Genomic DNA, 20545 nt, shown 5'->3' with positions numbered 1-20545 from the left:
AGCTGCATACAACACTTCTGTGGAGATCCCCAAGAGTACTAGCAATTAACTCTTGCTGAAGACTTGAACCCACCAGACCTGCTGATGATTTTGCAGTCCTCCTGCGGGGAGGACCAATGGTTTATAACCCAGCACTCTCAGGTTCGCATATCTCTTCCCCATGATTGAGGTAAGGCAGATGAAAGGTTCTCCCCTCCTCACCCTGTTAAGGCCACTGACGTAAGAACCAGCATTTGCTGGACCTGACTTGCACCAGGAGCTAGGACAGCTGGAGAACGCTGGTGGTGCTCAGCTCTGAGGATTTCACCTGGAATCCTCCCAGGTGGAACCAAGCGCAGGTGCCGTGGCAGTGGTGTTCGCTGAGCTCCACCTGCAGAGCTATCAATACAGCCAACCACAGCGTGTTACAAAACCACACCGTACTGAAATTTGAAAGATAGCTTGCCTCATTTCATAACATGCTACAAGCCACATAACTGATCTTCCCACCTACAGTATCACTCTTAAATAGCAAGCATTTCTCCCTGGATGGGTAAGTATCGCAGCATTTAGCCAAACCGAGCACTTCTGCCGGACACGCAGCTCCTCTGCTCCTGTTACCTCACCCGGTATGGTTAAACGTCAAATGCAGTAACAGTAACTGCCCTGCCGATGACTTGAAAGCAATGAGGAGACGTGCAAAATGGCACTCGTTACTTTCATTTTTGTTTAAATCCAACTCGCTTTAATTCTTTTGAAAAGAAGCACCTCGACGAACGAATAAACCAGAAAGTTTGGCAAAACACTTAACAATAAATTTCACGCTTTAAAATCTTCCAGCTTGGTCACAAACACGTGGACTAGCGCCCTAAGTTTATTCGCACAACTGAGCCCAGCCAAGGGTATGAGAAACGGTTAAAAGCCAAAAAAGAATGGCCTTGCAGGGTGCCACCACATAAACTAAACACGATATACTGCCAAACGCTCAAGCAGACACATGTACCATTATTCAGCAAGGACCACATGAATGCATATGGCTCTCTGTTTTGTCTTCATAGTAACAAGAAGGTTTGTAAACAGATCTCACATATGAGGCAATCTAGTCACTTGAGAATCTAAAAATCTGTCTCTCCAAAGAGGCGTTCTGCGCTGTTACCACACCACCGGACTTGGATACACAATTAAAAGTCCTCTGCGTTTGTGCCTCGGGACAAGTGCTGCTCACTTTTGTTCTTAGCACAGCAGCGATGCTGTGGCACGCCACCACAGCCGGGGTGTATACCTGCTTTGCCCAGTAGCCACTGGAAAATAACAGCAACGCTGCATCCTATAAAACCTGAAGAATTTGGGTTGTTCCATCAATAAAAGCAATGATGCCCTGGCTTTGTACCATACCGTGGCTGTCTTTGCACTGCTGAAAACCTTAAATTTATTTACCGAAGATGGTAGTAACTTTGAAAAACTTCAATGGAAAAAAAAAAAAAAAAAAGCCTCCCAGCCTAATCTGCAATGCTGCCTTTTTTTTTTTTTTTTCTGTAAAACGAGAAATGCAAGAATAAAAAAAAATCCCGCAGAAAGTTTCGGGTAATCCATATCTAAACTTTCAGAAGTATCTGCTGCCTGGAAGGATAAGGAAAGATTTAACATCTAGCTGTAAATAAATATAATCTCCTGGTTACCGTGCACCTAACCAAACACATCCGCACGCTGCAAGCCGACCAGGCAAAGGCGCTCCTATCTCTAAAACCAGCTGCACTTTCGGAGCACGCCCGCCTATCATTTTCACTATCAAAACACGGGATTCCGCACCGTGTCCTCACGGCCCGAGGATCCAACTCCTCCGGCAGCCAGCGGTAAGCTACAAGGAGAGGATTTCAAAGCCGGGCCCACCGCGTTTGCTCCTCGTCGGTGCGGCGGCTCCCCGGGCGCAGCAATTACCGTAACGAGCCGGTGTCCCCGCGCTCGGGCGATGACCGGAGCCCCCTTGCGCCGGGAGCTGCAGCAGCACGGCCCGCCCGGGCTCTGCCTCCGCCGCCCTCCTGCACCGCTCCTGCTCCTCCCCGAGCGATCCCCGGGCAAGATGCAGCGCGAGTTTAAGTAAATTAATAAATAAATAAATAAGAGCGACACCCTTGGCTAAGCAGGCATGTGTTTTCCGTATTTAATAGCGTACAAAAAAAATAGGAGTCGGGTTTTTACGCCGAAGTTTACTTCACTGCGGAATGAGAGAAGGGAAATGAGCGAGCTGAACGCTCCTCCCGAAATTCAGGAATATTTCGGTGAGCTTAATGCAAAAGGGTACTTCGGAGTTGCTGGAATAAAAGATCTTGAACGTCTGCGGAGAAGCTGAATTCCTGCAATTACCATATTAAGGAAACAAAACACCTCGCGGCAGCGTTTGACCAGCGCGCTGCCAAGTAACGCGAAGACCGGCGAGCCCTTTTTTCCGGGAATTCCTCCCGGAGCGCTTTTATCGCGGCCCCGGGGCTCGCCCCGGCCGCCTGCCCGCGGCGACAAGGCGAGGGGAGGGAGGCGCCGGGACCCCGCCGGGGGCAGCCCCCGCGGCCGGGACGCCGCCGCCCGTCCCCCGGCCATCCGCCGCGGGCTCCCCCGGCGCAGCAGCGGGCGGCGCCTGCCCGCCAGCCCCGGCCGGGCTTCCCCGCCCCGCCCCTCCCCTGCCCTCCCCTCTGCTCTCCTCGCCGCCCGCCCCGGCTCTGCTCGGCTGGGCTCTGCTGGGCTCTGCGCGGCCCGGCGCTGCCTCCCGGGGCTGCCGCTTACATAACGGCGGCGGGCCGCGCGCCTTACATAAGGGGCCGTGCCCCCGGCAGACCCCGCGCTGCCACCACCGCCACCGCCACCACCAGCAGCAGCAGCACCACCGGCGGCGGCCGAGCCGAGCCCCTGGCGAACCCCCTTCCTGCGGCGCTCACACGTCATGGAACATTCCCGGAACGGGCCCGCGGCCCACCCACTTCAGGGAACAGCGGCCGCACACACTCACATGCACACACACACACACACACACACACACACACACACAGCCCGGCGCCGGGTGTCCCCCGCTGGGCCCCCCTCCCCTGCCCGTTCCGGCCCCCGCCGCCGCGCCGGGTGGCCCCGGGCACCCCCCCCCTCCTCCTTTATCCCCCCCTCCCCCGGGGTCCGCGGGCACAGCGCGGCCGGGGCGCCCCCCGCGCCACCCCCCCCCTTCCCGTCCCCGCAGCGGCAGGGGGTTGCGCAAGGCAGCCCGCTCCCCAGCGGCGTGCGCTCGCAGGCTGGGTATTCCCCGCGTTCCCCGGCGCCGTGTCACCCGCACAGGCCCAGCCCCGGCACCCGCGGGCCCCTCCGGCTGGATCACCCCGGGGACACCGCCGGGTCGGCGACCACCTCCCCACCCCGCCGCCTGTCAAGCGCACCCCCCCCCCCCTCCCACCGCAGCCCCGGTGCCCCCCGGCCCCGCGGGGCGGCTGTCAGCCGCTCACCTGGGAAGTGGCGGAGGAGGAGGAGGAGGAGGAGGGAGCGGAGCCCTCCCGGTGCCCTTGCTGCTGCTGTTTCTGCTGCTGCTGCTGGCGGCGGTGCTGGTGCTCCCGCCGGGCGCTCCGTGTGCCCGGAGCTCGGCGGCCCGGCGGCGTGTCTTTATATAAGGCCAGGCAGAGATATTCCAGCGGCCAAGGGGCGTCTGTCTCGCGTATTGATCTTAAGGGAGCTCATCGCTGCCCCTCCGCCGGGAACGCACCAGCATCACCGCGGCACTGACGGGGGCGAGGCGGAGGCCGGGGCCGGGAAGGAGGAGAGGAGAGGAGAGGAAAGGAGAGAGAGGAGGGGAGAGGAGCGGAGCGGGGAGGCGAGGCAGGGCTGGCAGCTCGCAGCGCGGCCGGGCTATTCCTGGCGCCGCTTCCCACGGCACAAGTTACGGGGCGGCGAGCGCCGAGCCAGCGCCGGGAGCGCGCCGCCCGTGACGTCACCGGGTCCCCCAGCGCGGCGGCGGCGGCAGCGGCGTGTGAGGGAGGGAGGGGAGGGAGGGGAGGGGAGGGGAGGGGAGGGGCGCGCCCGGCCGCGGGGTGATGGGCGCTGCCCGCGCGGCTGTGCGAGGGAGCGGAGCGGAGCGGGGGGAGGCGGGGCGGAGGGGCGGGGGCACGGCCGCGGCCTCGCCCCGCCGGGGGAGATCTCCGCTGCCCCCGGCCCCTCCCCGCGCAGGGAACTCCCCGGGGAGCCGGCCCCATGCGGGCAGCGCGGAGCCTCCCCGCGCGGCCGCCCGCCTCCCCTTCCCCTCACGCCCCCCCCTCCCACAGCCGTTACACGGCCGTTATTCCAACGGCCGCCCCCTCCCCTCCCCACACACACACACACGCAGCCCCCCGGGGCCGGTTAACGGCCGGCGGGGCTCGCGCCCACGGGGCCGCCCGCAGCCAATCAGCGGCCGCGACGTCGCGCGGGGAGGGGCGGGGCCGCGCCGGGTCGGGCCGGGGCCGCGCTCCCGCCGCAGCCGGGGGCAGAGCGGCCGTGAGGGGAATCCCCGCGGCGGGGCGGGGCGGGGCGAGGCGGGGCGGGGCCGCGCCTCAGCCTGGCGGGGGCACCGCGGCCGGGCCGGTAACAACGGCGGGTAACTCGGTTGTTTTTACCCACTTCTGTATTTCAGAGCAGGCTGAATGTGAAAATCTCCAGTGCTGAGCAGAGACTCAGCCGGGTGACCCCTCGTGCGCTTCTGATCTGAGATAAATGAGCCCTTCGAGAGCTGCAAGATCCCCTCTGGCCATGTTTGTTACAAGGTTCTGAAAGACCCTTACTTTTAGGCATGTGGGGAGCACACTTTGCCTTGCTAACAAGCAGGCCACCCTAGCACTTCGTTACCGGTTAAAGGAGATGTAGGAGCTCCTACTGATTGGGTGTACTGCTCCCAGTCGTTGTGTCCACCCCACCCTTCCCGCTGCCCCACTTTTTCTAGGAACAGCTGAAGTAAGAGCCTGCCAAAGGCACAGCGTGATTTAGCAACTTTTGAGTTATATATAACCTGAATAATTAAGTGACTTTATTTTCTAAAAAGCTTACCTATTTGTATTCCCATTAGACCTGAGAGCCCTTCGTTCAGCACTCTTCTCAAACAGGCAACTCTCCGTCTTCTGTCATCTTCCAGTTCAAAGAAAGCTCAGGTGCCGTCGTGTATAGAGAATTTCCCATACGGACTGAGGAGAGACAGAGGGGCTCACCACCCTGGTGGTGTGCAGTGACACCTCGAAAATGGGGGAAAGGAGAACATCTTGCCTCCTCAAAGTGGCAGAGGACGCTTTGAGTAAGAAAAATTACATTGAATTGGAGCCGCCTAGAATTTGGCTGCATTAACCCATCTCCTTTATTCTTCTGGCACCTGCCCTGGGAGCCTTCCCAACCGCACTGGTCGCCCTCTTGGTTTTACATCTCAGGAGGCTTCCCACAGGCTGGTGCCCCGAGCACCCTGCAGTAACCTTCGCTCACAACTGATTCAGAGGGAAGTGTGCCACCTACTGAAGGACCTCGGCCACTTTCTATATGCCTTGGACGTGCTTTAGTTTCTTTCCTCAACTTTCCAGGTCTTCACACCAGGGTTTTTAATTAGGAATTAGTTATTAGGAGTTAGGCTTATGAAAGTTAGTAAACTCAGCAATTGGAAGGTCATGAAGGTGAACGTGAGGAAATGCGATCCAGGCTAGTTCCATCTAATCCATGCGTAAGCACTGTAACTTGAGATCAAAATAAATCCTCTGTCTGAAAGCAACTGTGTTACCCCTACACTGCCACTGTTGCCAAAAGTCAGATGAATATCAAGAATTGAGGCTATAACTTCAAGAAAGCTTAGATTTTAGGGGTAATCAGTACAACCAATGGATGTGTTGGTTACACTGACATCATGGTATTTGCTGTTTAAGTAGCAGCAAGGTGTTTTTTTTTTTAACAAATGAGTGAACAACTTCCTTCACTGTCAGACAGCAGTTCCCTTTGATAGCACATTCTCTTGAGTTAATCATTCAGTTGAACAAGCTCAAAAGAAACTTCAGAGAGTCGTTGCCATAACTTGTTTGACACACCTACACGGTGTCCTTTGGTTACCCATGTCTCATGTTATGAAGTTCTTCCTACAGGGGAATGCATCACTTTTGGAGTATAACTGAAATATCAACAAAGTTGAAACATTGGCCAGCATTGTTTCCACTAGAAATCCATGTTGTAATAGCAGATGATAAATAAATATTTTAACAAGATAATGGCTTTTACTAAAATCCGTGGGACTAGTGACTGAAAAACTGGTTATGAGAGCCTTTCATATCAGAGTCTGATTTAAATTCTTCTCGTGTACATTATAGTAGATGATCAAAATAACTACAGTTCTGATTCACTGAAACTAACATATAATATGTGTCTTTGAAGCTTATCACACTTCTGTATTGGGCGTATTTATTCCTGAGAAATCTTGTTCTGTTTCCACTGGAAAGCAAAAATGAAATAAAATGTTTTAAAGTAAGTATCTTAATGTATTCACAGTCTGAAATGTGTATTATAACAGTTTGAAGTGTTTCTACTGGCTTTGTCACGTGCAGTTTTAACTGACATTTCATGAGGTACATTAAAACCTCTGTAGTGCCTGAAACTGTGCTGCTCAAGGTTTCACATATGTGGGAGATACAAGGGAAATAAAATTCATTGTCAGCAACCACAAAACAAGGTAGAAATCCAACTCTAAATATGCTGTAAGATTCATGGCATCTCTACTATCAGCGATCAAAAAAAGGGTCTAGGATCCACTGTGGGCAGTTCTGCAAGAACATCAGCACGGTGTTCAGCAGTGGCAGAACTTGGCAGAAGACAAACAGTTGTTAGGACAGTTACTAGTTCATACAGCTCTGTATGAATCCAGGATGGCACATAACGAGTGCAGTATCTACAAGAAAACTCTAGGATGGAGTTAGAGCAGAGTGACAAGGTCAACCTAGGGCAGCTTCCAAATGGGACTAAACAAACCAGAAAAAATGTCTTCAGACGGGAAAGGAGATGCCGGATGCAGTGCAGCAGGTATGTGGCACCTAAGCCCACCTCTAGTTCTCCAGCACTGTCTCAGCTCCCGAGGCATGTCTCTAAGGCACAGGGAGGTTTTTTGTGGATTACAGGGGGTGGACATCGTTTTGGTAGCACCTATTACATTAGTCATGAGAAGAGCATGAGCTGGAGCTGAATACTCACTAACACTCTCAAAGCCCAAAAGCTAGCAGGGTGTCCTGCCTCTCTCCAAGTACCCAGTTGCAGATTTAGAACAAGTGAAAAGAGGCACAGCACACCATGGAAGTACAAACCATGGACAGAAGAAATCCCTGGGCTGCCCAAGTATGAACATCTTCATAAAGTGGTGTGCCCCATTAGCTGTGAGATAACCCATTATCAGAACAACACCCATATGCACACAGATGCTCAGGGGATCTGTACCCCTCGCTGTCTGGCAGAAGAAGCTGTATCACAGGAAAGATACAGGAGACAAAAAGTGGGACTTCCTTCAGCACTGTAACTGGACACTCTTTGTGGACAATAAATTACACAGAGCTTCCATCTGGTTGCAACAGTGGCAGCCCTTTTCTTCCTACTGATTTCTGGATTATTATTATTATTATTTTCAGTCACCATTAGCATCTCTTTCTGTAGACATACTTTTTGGCTTTTTCATAATTTTCAATTTCAAAGCTTATAAGCAGAAGCATTCGAAGAAAATGTTGGCTCATCCTTGAACTGTTTTTCTACATGGTGAAAGAGAAATCGCAAAGCACATTTTATATTTTCTGCTTTAAAAACACAAACATATTAAAAGATCTCCAGCAAGATATCGATTTGTCATGATGCAATCAATCCTAATAGTGAAAAGATCAACATAAATTCTATTTCTAAACACCACAAGTATTCAATGTGAAATACCAAAACAGGAAACTTTGTATTAAATTTGTATATTTTGAACTTGTAATATTTTCTCAGACAGTATCACTCCAATTAGGCGGTCAGCATGTGTTTTGCATTTTAGAATCCATATAGAACTCATCGGTAATAAAGAGATATGGAAGGGATATGAGTCATTAGTCATATTCAGGAAACATGTTTCTGGAAAAAAAATTAATACATGACCAGTTGCCAGCAAGTAGCAATCTGCTACATATACGAATAAAGTATGTTATAAAGCTACATATTTTAATGATAGTCTTTAAATGTTAAAATTGTTGTAAACTGTAATGGAAACAACATTTCTCTAATGGAATATTTAATCTTACTTATGACCCCCTAAAGACTGCATAACGATTCTTACATCAATGGGAGCTGGGTAGAATTGCACAGTTGGTGTAGTACAGTAAAGTCTGAAGTTAAGCCGCTGCGTAAAGGTAATCTTATTGCTAAGTGCAGGAACAAACCCAGTGATTTTGGTGATGCCCTCTTGGGCTTAAGGTTAAACAAATGTTTAAGTGTTCTAGACGTCACAGCCCTGCGCCCTCCATCCTTTCTCATATGGGAACACTTCTTACACACCTCTACAAGTACAATTTAGCCCAAATCAGTACACTTAATGAAACAGTTTCCCTTCTTCAGAGACTGCTAGTATGTGTGTACATGGTTTTGCTACTTTTTGAGGATCACTGGCTTTTCCATGTGGGTTGGCACTGCTAAGTTCAAAAAGGTTGCATTCCATGTTGATGAGTTAAAATTATAATTGTGGTCTCAGTATAATTGCAAAGAATTACTGGAGGTGGGAAAAGAAAAAAAGGAGTCACTTTGTCTTTGGGGTCAATAAGGACATTGATAGACTGTTAAAAAATAAAAAGATATTTTTACCCTAAAGCTAAAAATTGTCATTGCCCATGTAGTAACAATATTTTGCTATGGAACAGCTGGGGAAAGTCAGCTGGGGAAAGCCATTTGGTGGATAACAACACACAGAAACAGAAATTCACTCTTGGCCCAACAGCATCACCACAAATGTTCCTGTCTCAAGGTCCCTGGAATGTAGAGATTACTAAAAGAGCAAATTAAAAGTTCTGTGACATCTTTGTTTGAACTGTAATTACACTCATTTTTTAACATTCCATAAATGTTTAATACTACAGAGAAATTAGCAGCAGCTATCCCTGTGTGCTGTGAGCAATCAGCAGGGAAGCCTCATTCATGCACATATAATAACTTAAAGGCCACCTTTTTGTCTTGTATTCTCTGTCCTAGGTAGGTACAAAGGTCTGTTAAACAGTTTAGGTGAAGTGCTTTTCTTCCAAAATATCAAAAATTCATTTTTGGTTTGTCAGAAAATAAATAAATAAAATAATTAATTAATTAATTAATGGCTAAAGAGTTTATGACTGTAGACAAAAGATGTTCCTGAAGTATAAATTAACTTGGATTTTGGTTTAAAAATATATATGTTATATATATATATATATATATATATATATATATATATATTCCAGCATAATATATATATATATATATATTCCAGCAGATAAGACAGATATAGCAAGAAAGTGAAGGCATTCTGGGGAGAAAAAAAAAATAAATTCATTGCTAGTCCTCTTCAGTGCTAGTCCTCCAGTATCATCCCAACAAGACTTCAGAAAACGTATAGGCATTACCCATTTAGTTGAGTATAGCAAGTTATTGTCTGCATACACTGCATCATTCAAGCTATCACAACTGAAGAACATTCGTGGACCAAGTGTAACAAAGACCTTAGTCCTGAGAAAACAGGAGATTTCAAGTCTGGCTTCAGTGAAGTGCTGTCGGTGCAATCAAGAACAAAACCTTCTTCTGATACTGAAATAGTTCAGCCTACAAATCAGGTAGCTGTGACCTACACTTGTCTATAGCTTAGGACCTCTAATTGCACTGTCTCGCACTGCCTGGCTCCCCTACAGCGCAGGATTTAAAAGCTTTTTATTTCCTCAATCTGCCTCCTCAAGGCCACCTGGGAACTGCTGAACGCAGACAGGACTGCAAACAGAGGGCTAGCACCGTGCCCTAGTCCTGCTCTGCATGGCCAGACAGCTTGTCCGAGAGAATAGATCAGTGGGCAGCCGGAAAGTAAAGGGATAGCTGGCAATATCCAAGGAGGGAAATGAAGCACATATTGGCAGGGAGTGAAAAAATAAAATTATGCTGGATGGGAAGAGGAGTACTGAGAAGGAAGTCATCTCAATTCAGGAAGCTCTTAATAATGTATTTTAAGTTAAAGCACATGATTCATTACTTTCATACCAATATTATGTGTGACTCCAGCTAGGCATATATTTGAGCAACTTGCTGAGCTGGGGCTCTGCAGCAGTTTCACAAGCTGCTTGGGGTGGGGCAAGTCCACGGTGCCACTGAGAGGTGATGTTCCTCTTCCCACTGCCCCTCACCCTGTTGTTCCACCACCTCTCCTCTGCTGGCATTAGTACCTGGGCAAGCTGGGCTACCAGCACCACCAGCTCACTCATGCAGCTGGTGCCAGCACTGGTGATGGAGGCTGGAGAGTGTAAGCAGGAGAGATAAGGGTAAAACATTATTATTTTTTTCCCATTAAAATGCCAGCAACATATCCAGCAGCAGGGGCAGGACATGACCTTCAGGCACGTGTTAAACTGAGCTCTGTGTGTCCTCATCCGCTCCTCTTTTCCTTTAGCAATGCTAAACAGAGATTTCAAGCTTATCTTGGATGGGGACTGCAAATTCCCAAGCCTTCACAACCTTTTTCTGAAGCAGTTAAATAAGCACCATATCTCCATGCAGACGTGGTGTAAGAAACAGATCCAGCTACGTGACTGGGAATAAATAAAAAATAATAATTTGCATTTTCAGAACAAACATTTCTGATTTTTTTTTTCCTGAAGAAGTATGTGACAGATGGTTTGAGTGAGTAGTGGTGAGGCATTCAGACACTACCAATTTCCTAGTGTTCTCTCAGCTATTTACAGTTTCTGTTGCATGCATTAAAAACTGAGAGCATTTTTCCCCCCATAAACTTAAACTTGTCCCTTTAACATATAAGAAAAAGACCTCTCAGCTGTCCCATACTGGGACATCGTAATGAGACTGTTTGAATTATTGGTCTCCATCATTCAATGTACAGTACATATATAGACATAGCTCATTACTCAGGGAGAGACAATAAAATAGCACTAACCATTTAAAACCTATTAATCTGGATAGCACAGTTAGCATAAGCAATACTTTATTATTACAAAATTAAATCCATTATAAGTATCCTGAGTATCCAATCAGTTTAGTAATACACCGACTAAAGCTGTCTACATGAATGGCTGTACTGCTTGATGGAATACGTTTGGTATTGCTATACATTAATCTGACTTTTACTGTGATGTTATTTATAACTCTGACAAATTGACTTTCATAACATGTAAAGCAGATAAACAATTTATGAAACAATATTTTGAGCATTTTTACAGGTTATGTGATGGATTTTTTTTTCTTTTCTGTTTAGGGGCTACAAGATGTTTTCCAGCAAATCACAGCTCTATCAGTCAGAAAACTCTCGATCGCCACGAAAAATATTTTTTTTCCCTTCAGATTTTACTGGACTTAGGTTAAAGAAAACAGGGATGAAGGCCAAACATACATTATCTGAAAAAGCAGGAGTTAGGATGCTGAGTGGGTGTTCCAGATGACAAGCCTACCAGGCTGTCCTTGCTGCCACTGAGGCAGAGCACTGCTAGAGCTGACTGAGCGTTCATGGGCTGCTCTGCTGGGACAGGCGGAGATCCAGGCTGCAACGCAGAGAGGCGACAGATATTTAGAAGGGACAGAATAAAGTTGGACATACACTATGGAGGATTTTAAAAATAAATGTCATTTTTATTAACTATGTAACCTAAACCTCTATTTTTATCTTTTTAAGGACACAGGTATGAGTATCATACCAGTTAACTGACTTGAATGTTTCAAAAGCCTGCTATTTCTCAGTAGTGCTACATGTGGCAAGCAGTGATACATATACGTATATACACATACCTATAGGTAATGCATGCTGAAGTGTAGGATTCAGCTGGAAGTCAGTTCCTGGCTCCCCTGAAGGTTTCACCAGTGGAGGCTGTCTCTTTATTGTGGCTACTGTTGCTGTAGTGTGTGACTGCTTCTAAAAAGATTCACTTTGTATTCTCCCAGGCCTTCTGTAAGAGGAGGAATATAGTCCTTTTCTACTGATGGGAAGCTGAAGCTAAAAGATTATGACTTCACTGTGTGCTGGCAGGCAAGAAAACGAGGAGGAGCAGACCCCCCCCGGTTCTTCCTGTGACTTTCATATAGAGTGGCTGCAATTTCTTTCCTTTTGGTGCATTTCCACCACACAAGCTTTGATGGGTTTTGTACGTAGAATGTCAAGTGGAATCAAGGGCTCAATTCTATCTATCAGGAGTCAGACGTCAAAAGCAAGCAATCTGTCATTGTCAGCATTTGCCTCTCATAAAAAGGGGAGGCGTGTATATACAGATACATATAACTCCTTCTCAGTGCTCTTCCTAGGGCAGTATAGCAAGGCTGCTGCAGGAGCAAAGATGGGATATGCTGCCCGATTCCCAGAGTAGGGAGATTTCTGTCACTGCCCTGGACTTTCCTCAAGGCACTGGGGAAGAATGTGGCAGAATCAGCATCTGATATAACTGGCCCCTGGTCTTGGTTGGATGTCTTGCTCCATGGATGGGGTCACAGGCAAGGAGCCAGAGCAAACACCCAAAGAGTGCAATACGAAAACATACTGAGAAAAGTACACTACCACAGCTGAACATCACTCAGTGATACAGGACTGACATTAAGATGTGCCCAGTGCTTTATGCTGGCCTCTTACTGATTTTTCCAAGGTTCAGCCATAATAATCATTATTCTGAAAGTCAGATTGCTTTGTGTAATTTTCCTAGGTAGCATGACTCAGTTGCTTAAAAGTCTTTGAAATTCAAGAAAGAAAAGATCTAATGGAGCCAGAAGCAAAATATACTGAATTTTAAATCTCAGGGCATCACTCAGTCTCACTTTTCTTCCCTCACGCTTGGATAAATAAATTTAATTTGAGGATAAGAGAAGTAGCTTTCTCCCACAAAATGAGCAGATTGAATAAAAGCGAATCTTTTTTATCTTTTTTTTTTTTTTTTTTTTTTTTCGACAGTCCTTTGAGGAAATAGTTGTTGTTGATTAAACTGAATACACTTGCATCTGACCTTTCCTGCTATTGTTTCACTATGGTCGAATCCGTTTGTGCCTCTGTAGAGCCAGCCCGTCAGTCACGCTCCGGCACACGCAGCTCCCAGGGCCGGCTCCGGTCAGCCAGCAGCCGGAGCTGGTGCAAACCTCACCAGGGCCAGTGAAAGAGAAAACCTCTCCTGCAGGAGGACTTCGTGGTACCCAAGACGAAGTTCAGCCTCTCTAGGAAGGTGAGATAAAGATGGGGTAGGGACCTTCTGGCTTATCTAACAGGGAGAGATTTTGGGGCTGGTGCTGTGAAGAGCCCCACCAGGGTGTATTTTCCAGGCAGTCCAGCTGCTTTCCTGAGCTCTCTGGCAAGGAGGTTCTTGTTACCAAGGGAAGAGACAGCATCAAGTGTCAGTGCCATGGCCATATCTGGGGACTCCTCTCCACCTAAGCAGAACATTATTATTAATGGGAACCCAAATCCTTACCTACATGGCTTAATGCTAGTGACTAACATGAGTTATATCTCAACCAAGGCAGTACATGCTCTGTATTAAACAACTACAACAAACATTAAACATAGGGAGGAAAAGGCAGCTCTGAGGCATTAGAATGGTTTTTCATTTCTTATTGAACTTTTTGTTTAAGCCCTGCCTGTCAAGTTTTAGCCATAGACATTGGGAATATTCTGGTACTGCTGGTGAATAATGTTCTCCTGGCAAGCAATAATTGTCTAATTTTCAATAACAATATTCATCCCAATATTGGTTGAGTTCCAGTCATATCACTTTGAAATCTTCCTCATGATCTTCAGTTTTAATTTCTAATATTCTTATATTAGTACTTCTGCAAGATGCAAGTGCTGGCAAAAAGAAGAAAGAATCAGTTCTCCGACTAAAAGCCTTTCAAAAAATTTAATTTTCCATTTTGACTCTAGAAAAGACAAATGGACATGGCAAGATGTAATTCTTCTTCCTGAATAAATACCTTATAGTGGCAACACTCCCTGTGAGGAATTGAGTCTGGAAGAACTGTCTCAGAGTAAGTGGAACTCAAAAGATGTATCACAACAGATTACTATATTTCTGTTATATATTTACACAAACCTGACTGGTTTAAAGACTTAGCTCCTGTGAAAATTGGGCTAAAATTAGTGCTGGAGACCTCCTGAAATCTCTGGCCATCCTGCACTGCTCTTGGCTCTGGTATACTAAGACACAAACGAGCTCTCTGTAGAGGTATTTTTCAAGGGGTATTTTCTCTGCTAATGGTCTCTCACATGCTTAGGAAAGTCACACGTGCCCATCCAAGGAGAAAATCAGATAGTTGTGTCTATGTAGAATTAAACAAGTAAGAAAGGAATAATGGATTCAGGGAAAATGCATTTTTAATAGTCTTGAAATTATTTGCAGATATCTGTTGAAATGCTTGGATCCCTTTGACTGAAGGGTGCTTTTGGGAGGTGGGGAGGATTCTATTCATAGAGATGCAAAAAGAATCCTCTGTTTTTCCCTGCATCTTTTCTCCCTTTTGTTTAGTTAATAACTTAAAGGTTAAAATTCTTACCCAAGACATAAGCAACACAAGTTCTATTCTTTGCTTGGAGAATAATCCAAATACAAGGCTAAAAAGTTATGGATATGCATGAATGAGACAGAGAGTAGATTCAGAGTAGCTCTCCCATTATCTGCATGTGACTGCCTTAATGGCTCAGCTATGGGATATAAGAATTTTCTATAGATGTCACTTTTTCCTTTGCATAAAACAAAAGTCGGCAGCCACAGTCACAATGAGCCTTCAGCCCTGCTTCAGAGATGAAACCTGAATGTTAATCATCGAAATAAAGAGTGTTTTATTTTTTATTAAAATATACGGTCACCAAAAATAATCAGAAGCATCCTATCCCCACCCCAAACATATCTTCTAGCATGTTGGAGAGAACAAGAAGTGGAACTACAGATTCTGTTCTGTTCTGCTCCTGGGAAGAAGTGAACCAAACTTTCTCATATATCAAGTGACTGCTTTAACCACTGAACTATTCAGGAAAAAGAGTTCATCTTCCAGTTGTGTGTGTCCTTCCTTTCCTGTGCTTTCCTTCATTCATCTTTCCTACAGTATAACAGACATTCTTGTCCTAATCTGTCACTGTGCCATATCTAACACATTGTCATGGGTCAAAGATGTCCAATTCACACAGAATAACAACAGTCACATCCGTCAACTACTATCCCGTTGGCAATGCTGAGGCACATAGTGAGGCTGAAACTGTGTTCCCCATTTCCTGTGTACATTTTCTACTCTGAATCTCCTTCTTTTTTACTTCTGGGATGCACCATTGACTACTGAAGCACCTCTATTTTGCTTATCAGTCTTTGTATTGCGTGTGTATGAAGCACATTGTTTTCCTTATTTTCCTGGTTTTGACTGAAAACTGGGATAAAAGTTGTGCAAATGAGGTGCAATGTGTTCTTCAAATGGCCTTTCCTTTTAAAGTAGACATGATGACTACTTCCCAACAGATGATGTTTATCTGTGTGACCAGGTATCTAACTCTGTGAGATATTCTCTACTATCTTATCAGGAATAGAGTCCTTCGTTGGTCTGTAGTTCCCCAGATCTCTTTAAGAGCCCGTTTGGCAGAAGGAAGTTACGCTGGTGATCTGGTACAGTGGCCATTTCTACAACTGGTGAGGCACCTTGGTCAGCAATTCTGCAACTTCACATTTGAGCTCCTTCAAAATCTTGGTTGAGTGCCAATCTGTCCTGGTGTCTTTCTGATATTGAATTTAATTCACTTTGAATCCCCATTCCTGTATCTCAAGGAAATGGGACCAGAGCTTTTAAATAGCTAGTCCTTGTCCTAGCCGTCAGACAAAGCAGTAGCAATATTTAAAATGGAAATCTGTGAAAAGAAAAAGGGTCTTCTGATTCTATCTGGTTATCCACAAGTTGTCTGTATTGTACCAAAACCATTGGATAGAGCAGTAATAGCAATCATAAATGTAGTAGTGAGGCACCTTCTGATTTGCACATCTGTCATATCAGTGCCAATCTATTTATGAGGTAATAAAAATGAGCTAAATTAAGAATGATCAGGGAACCCCATTCGCATTATTGAAGCATCATGCAGTAAGTGCAAGAGACAGGTGGCATAAGTGCTAAAACAAGGACAGAGAGTATGTGCTGCAGGGAATCAATCTACTGCATTAACGGCTAATGGCACACTCAGTGTTTATCCATTATTTATCACATAAATGAGTATGTACCGTCTAGACTGCAGAGGTGCTTTCATAACAGACTGACACTGATTACTGAAAATTAAAAAATGAGAGATGATCTTAATGAATTAATTGAAAATTAGCAAATAGTAACAAGGTCTACATGGTATATCTGTTCAGCCTAATAACAGTGGATTTTGTTTTGTTTTTATGAAAGTTATTTGATCCATTGCTATAATTTTAGAGTTTAGAGAATAATGCAAAACCTGTGAAAAAGGTGGAGGACTTAGGATGCAATCACTTTCTGCCACCATAACATACTTTAATTTGCATGCACACTTTGTTTGTTTGTTTGTTTTTTGAACTGCTTTTTGTTTTACTTTAATATTCTGCTCATTTATTTTTTCCCCTTTTGACTTACTGGCATTTTATGAATACTAAGAATATCTGCTTATATTGAGAGAAATATGATGTTATTCAACATGTATTGAGTACCAGTTGTGGCATAGAGACTACACTCTACACGTTGGTTTGAAACTTTGAATGTTACCAGAAAACTGTCCTTGAATAAGTAAGTTACATGAGCACTGGTTTGATCACCTATTATTATCACTGGAAGCTATATCATTAAATTCAGAAGAAGGTTAAAATTTTCACCTCAGATCCACTGAAGGTGTTAAAACTGAACACATATTTGGATGGTTAGTTGAATTTTTTAGTCTATTTAAAGACTAATTCCAATAAAAGAACAAGGTTATTTAAGCATGCTAACTTATTCATGAAGGATAGAAGAACTCTACTGGATAAGTGGGAAAAAAAATATAGTATTTAAGCATCCCCATTATATTAATTATCTTAAAAAGTTGACCTCCATAAAGATGATTTGGTTCATAGAAATGTAGGTAACCAATTTAAATTTATACTAATACTGATTGTTAGTTGTTTGCATTCCCCTGCAATACACCCTATCTTTGTTACAAGAAAACAAGTCCCAAGAGAAAAAAACATCATATTACAGTTAATAAGGTTTTAACTAGCTGTGTTGGTCTTGGAAGAAGGAAAAGTGTGGATGTCTTCTGTCTGAATCCATCATACCCTATTCAGTTCTTTAATAGGCAGCATGCTGTTGTCCCATAATGAATCCTTTACTAGGATAATAGACACACTTGGATAAGTTTTCAGTGACAAAGTGAAAAATACGGAATTTCCCCAGTTTCCATCAGGAATGCTTGAAATTTTTAAAGATCCCTCTCTCTAATTGTTGCTCTAAATGTTCATATAATTTACTTTGATAGAAAGATCTCTCTCATATGACAGGGAAAAAAAATACCCCAAATAAAAACACTCTCAAACTTTGGACTGCTTAGGTTCAGAAAACATGAAGAGAAAGGTCAGTTTTGTGACTCATCTAAACCAGTCAAAATTAAATGTAGTCTTCCAAGGATTTAGATTGGTTTCTGAATCCCAGTGTGCCACCTGGGCTGTTCATAAATGATAAAGCTGCTAGGTTAGTGGCTGCATAAGTACATGCAAGACTTGAAGATGCTTGAAATAGGCTATGTTTTGTGCATAATGTCCAGAACCAGAATTTCTGGACATTCACATAGACATTCTGGCACCTACATTCACATAAACATTTTTTGAAAAAAAAAAATAAAAATTGAAATCTTGTGCATTTTTAATTATCCCTAGCAATTGCCAATTACTATAGTAACTAGTCAGATTTACTAGATAATGTAGTCAGAAAGGCACCTAAAGGTTTTCAAAGGTATCCTATTTATCTCTGCAATGACTCACACAAATGACAGCCCAATTCATCCTCTTCTAGTTTATTCTATTGGACTTTAAGTTCATGGTCTTACAGGATAGAACAAAGTTTAACTTGCAGAGGGGATGAATGAATTTCCAGCTTCCAAACTCTGTTCCACTTATTTCCTGGTTGTCTCTGCTCCAGCTCCACTATAAAGTATAGATAGATAAATACCGTAAAATAGCCAGTACAAAATGTTCAATTAGTAACTTCACTGCCATTCTTAAACCTAAACTTAAAACAAAATTAGCAACAATATTTTCAGTCATCAAGTAGCTCCAGAAGTGTTATTAAACACATTGCTCTTCAGACCTCGCACAAATGTGTTCTTTCAATCTTATTCTCTTTTTAATCTATCCCTCAATTTTTATCACTTATATCTGTACAAAGTAAATATCTTTGATTTAAGAAAATAAAAATAGAGAATGAAGAAATAAAAACTTGACTGAATTTTATTAGTGATATTAACAGTGGCCTCAGTTACAGCAGTGTTTACCAAGGATTTTGAGTTGAATCCTCCTCCAATACATGGGGTCGTTTATTACCTTAGTGATAGCTAAGGTGATAGAGTGAAGAGCCATATATTAAATACATACATACAATCTTAGAACATTTCCAAAGACTCCTCTGTCTTAGACAAAGGCAAGCTATTTTATTTTCAAAAATTGCCTGTTGATCTTTAACTTGCAGCGTTGCCATTAATTTCACTTACATCCATTGCAAGAAAGCTTAATTTTTGCATCTCTTCTTCTGTGGCATTCACTCTCCCACACATCCAAGTACACTTACCTTGGCACAGTTTGTGCCTCAAATATTAGAATTGCAGTATCAAGTGCATTGCCAAGAACACACTGTGATGAGGCAGCACTTACCAATTTCCTATGAGTTCAAGCATGCATTACTGTGTATTATTCTTAGGAAGGATCTGCTTTTGGCATAATTCCTTGTGAACAGCACATTTCCATCTAAAGCAATTGCATAAGAGAAGGCAAAGGAGACACAAAAGTTTCAAAACATCTCTAAAAGATCATTCACCAGTGTTTTCCTTAACGCAAAATACAATGCTGTTCAGGAATTCAAATGTTGTTCATTAAAAAAAAAAAAAAATTAAGAGAGAGAAAAAAATACCCACACAAGCATTCTCACCTGCTAGATGTTACATGCTATTCTCCCAAAGTGCCAAACAGCAAAAAATGCATTTTCTATAAACAAGTGGATGGGAAACCCACTTTTTCAGATTTTTTTTTCCCACTCAGTTCTGTGACATATTTTCAGGCATCTTGCTTCTTATCCCCCATTGTACCTAGTGTTTCTTAATACCTTCCATCCCAGATACACCAGCGTGTCTGACTCTCCTTTCTAAACCTATTTTCCATCTCTACTGAATGAGAAGGATGATCCAAGTCAAACACTCACTTTCAAACAAACTTACGGTATGTGACTTTGGAAAATTCGGTTGAGGCTTTTCACAATTGACAATTGGAAAAATGTATGATTTATCTGAAAAAATCACAGCTTGGTACTGAATATCATATTTCACATTTGTAGTCTGCCTTACTACTACTTACGTATATAATCAAAACTCTGAGATCTAAAGATATTACAAAATACGGAAAAGTTGCATTCATGTAGCAATAGAAAGGGCAAATTAGTAAATTACTCATTTTTACTTTGCTGAAAAACAGTAAGACCAAATCTCACAGGAGAATAAAATCCACTGCAAACCCATTTCAACCACAGCCACAAAAGACCTTTCTGCTTCACTTTCAATAGACAGGGAGTATAAACTCTGAAGTAGCACATAAAGGCTAATGGCAGCCTACAATCTAATTAGTCCTTATTATAATACTGTCCAGAGATTCAACAGATATTTCTTTAAAAAGGACACGGGCACAAACAGCCCACCCACAAAGGAATTCAGTTTCCTTTCAGAGGTCTAGAAATGCTTAATAAAGAAGAGTCTTTGACCAGGAAGAAGCTTGGCTGGGCCTGGCATATTCGTTAGCCTGCCTTGAGATTTTCATGACTGAAGAAAAAAAAATAGGGAACAAAAGTGTTTATACATTCTGCTTCGTTTAGACTTTCACCTTGGATTACAAGGCCGAGTGAAGTTTTTCTTCGTGTGAGGTTAGGATTTTCTGCAAGTTTTGCTAAGATTTCTAAGGAAGATTGGAGAGTAGAACTGAAGAGCATTGAAAACGGGGCTCCAAAAAGTCCAAGTAATTTTTTTTTCTTTTTAAAAAAGTTTTAAGGATGCACAAACCCTGGGGGATGTTTAAAAGCGTGTGACTAAAAGGCAAAATGGGAATGGTATTTTTCAAGATGCATTCAGCGAGTATTCATGTCTGTGGTACTGTATTAGTGACACAGAGGT

General features: G+C 44.1%; 1 protein-coding gene and 1 long non-coding RNA gene across 5 annotated transcripts in view; one reads left to right on the top strand and one right to left on the bottom strand.

The window, feature by feature from the left end:
• The window catches only part of HIVEP2 (HIVEP zinc finger 2), a 134865-nt gene extending 130926 nt beyond the window's left edge, over window positions 1–3939 (bottom strand). For 3 of the 4 annotated variants that reach the window (XM_038175826.2, XM_072035959.1, XM_072035958.1), the window contains exon 1: window positions 3459–3939. The gene's annotated coding sequence lies outside the window, so the exon portion shown is untranslated. Of the gene's footprint in view, window positions 1–1917; window positions 2052–3458 lie in introns of those variants that run through there. The other variant, XM_038175828.2, reaches the window with a different exon arrangement.
• Window positions 3940–4336: 397 nt separating this feature from the next.
• On the top strand, window positions 4337–6472 carry LOC113843216 (uncharacterized). Its single transcript, XR_003496425.3, has 2 exons — window positions 4337–4769; window positions 5045–6472. It is a non-coding gene; the product is annotated as an uncharacterized lncRNA (long non-coding RNA).
• Window positions 6473–20545: the final 14073 nt, after the last annotated feature.

The sequence above is a fragment of the Anas platyrhynchos genome, chromosome 3 (genome assembly GCF_047663525.1).
Source record: "Anas platyrhynchos isolate ZD024472 breed Pekin duck chromosome 3, IASCAAS_PekinDuck_T2T, whole genome shotgun sequence".
Classification (NCBI taxonomy): domain Eukaryota; kingdom Metazoa; phylum Chordata; class Aves; order Anseriformes; family Anatidae; genus Anas; species Anas platyrhynchos.
Note: the sequence above shows the minus strand (reverse complement) of the source record. Positions and strands in the feature narration are given on the sequence as shown.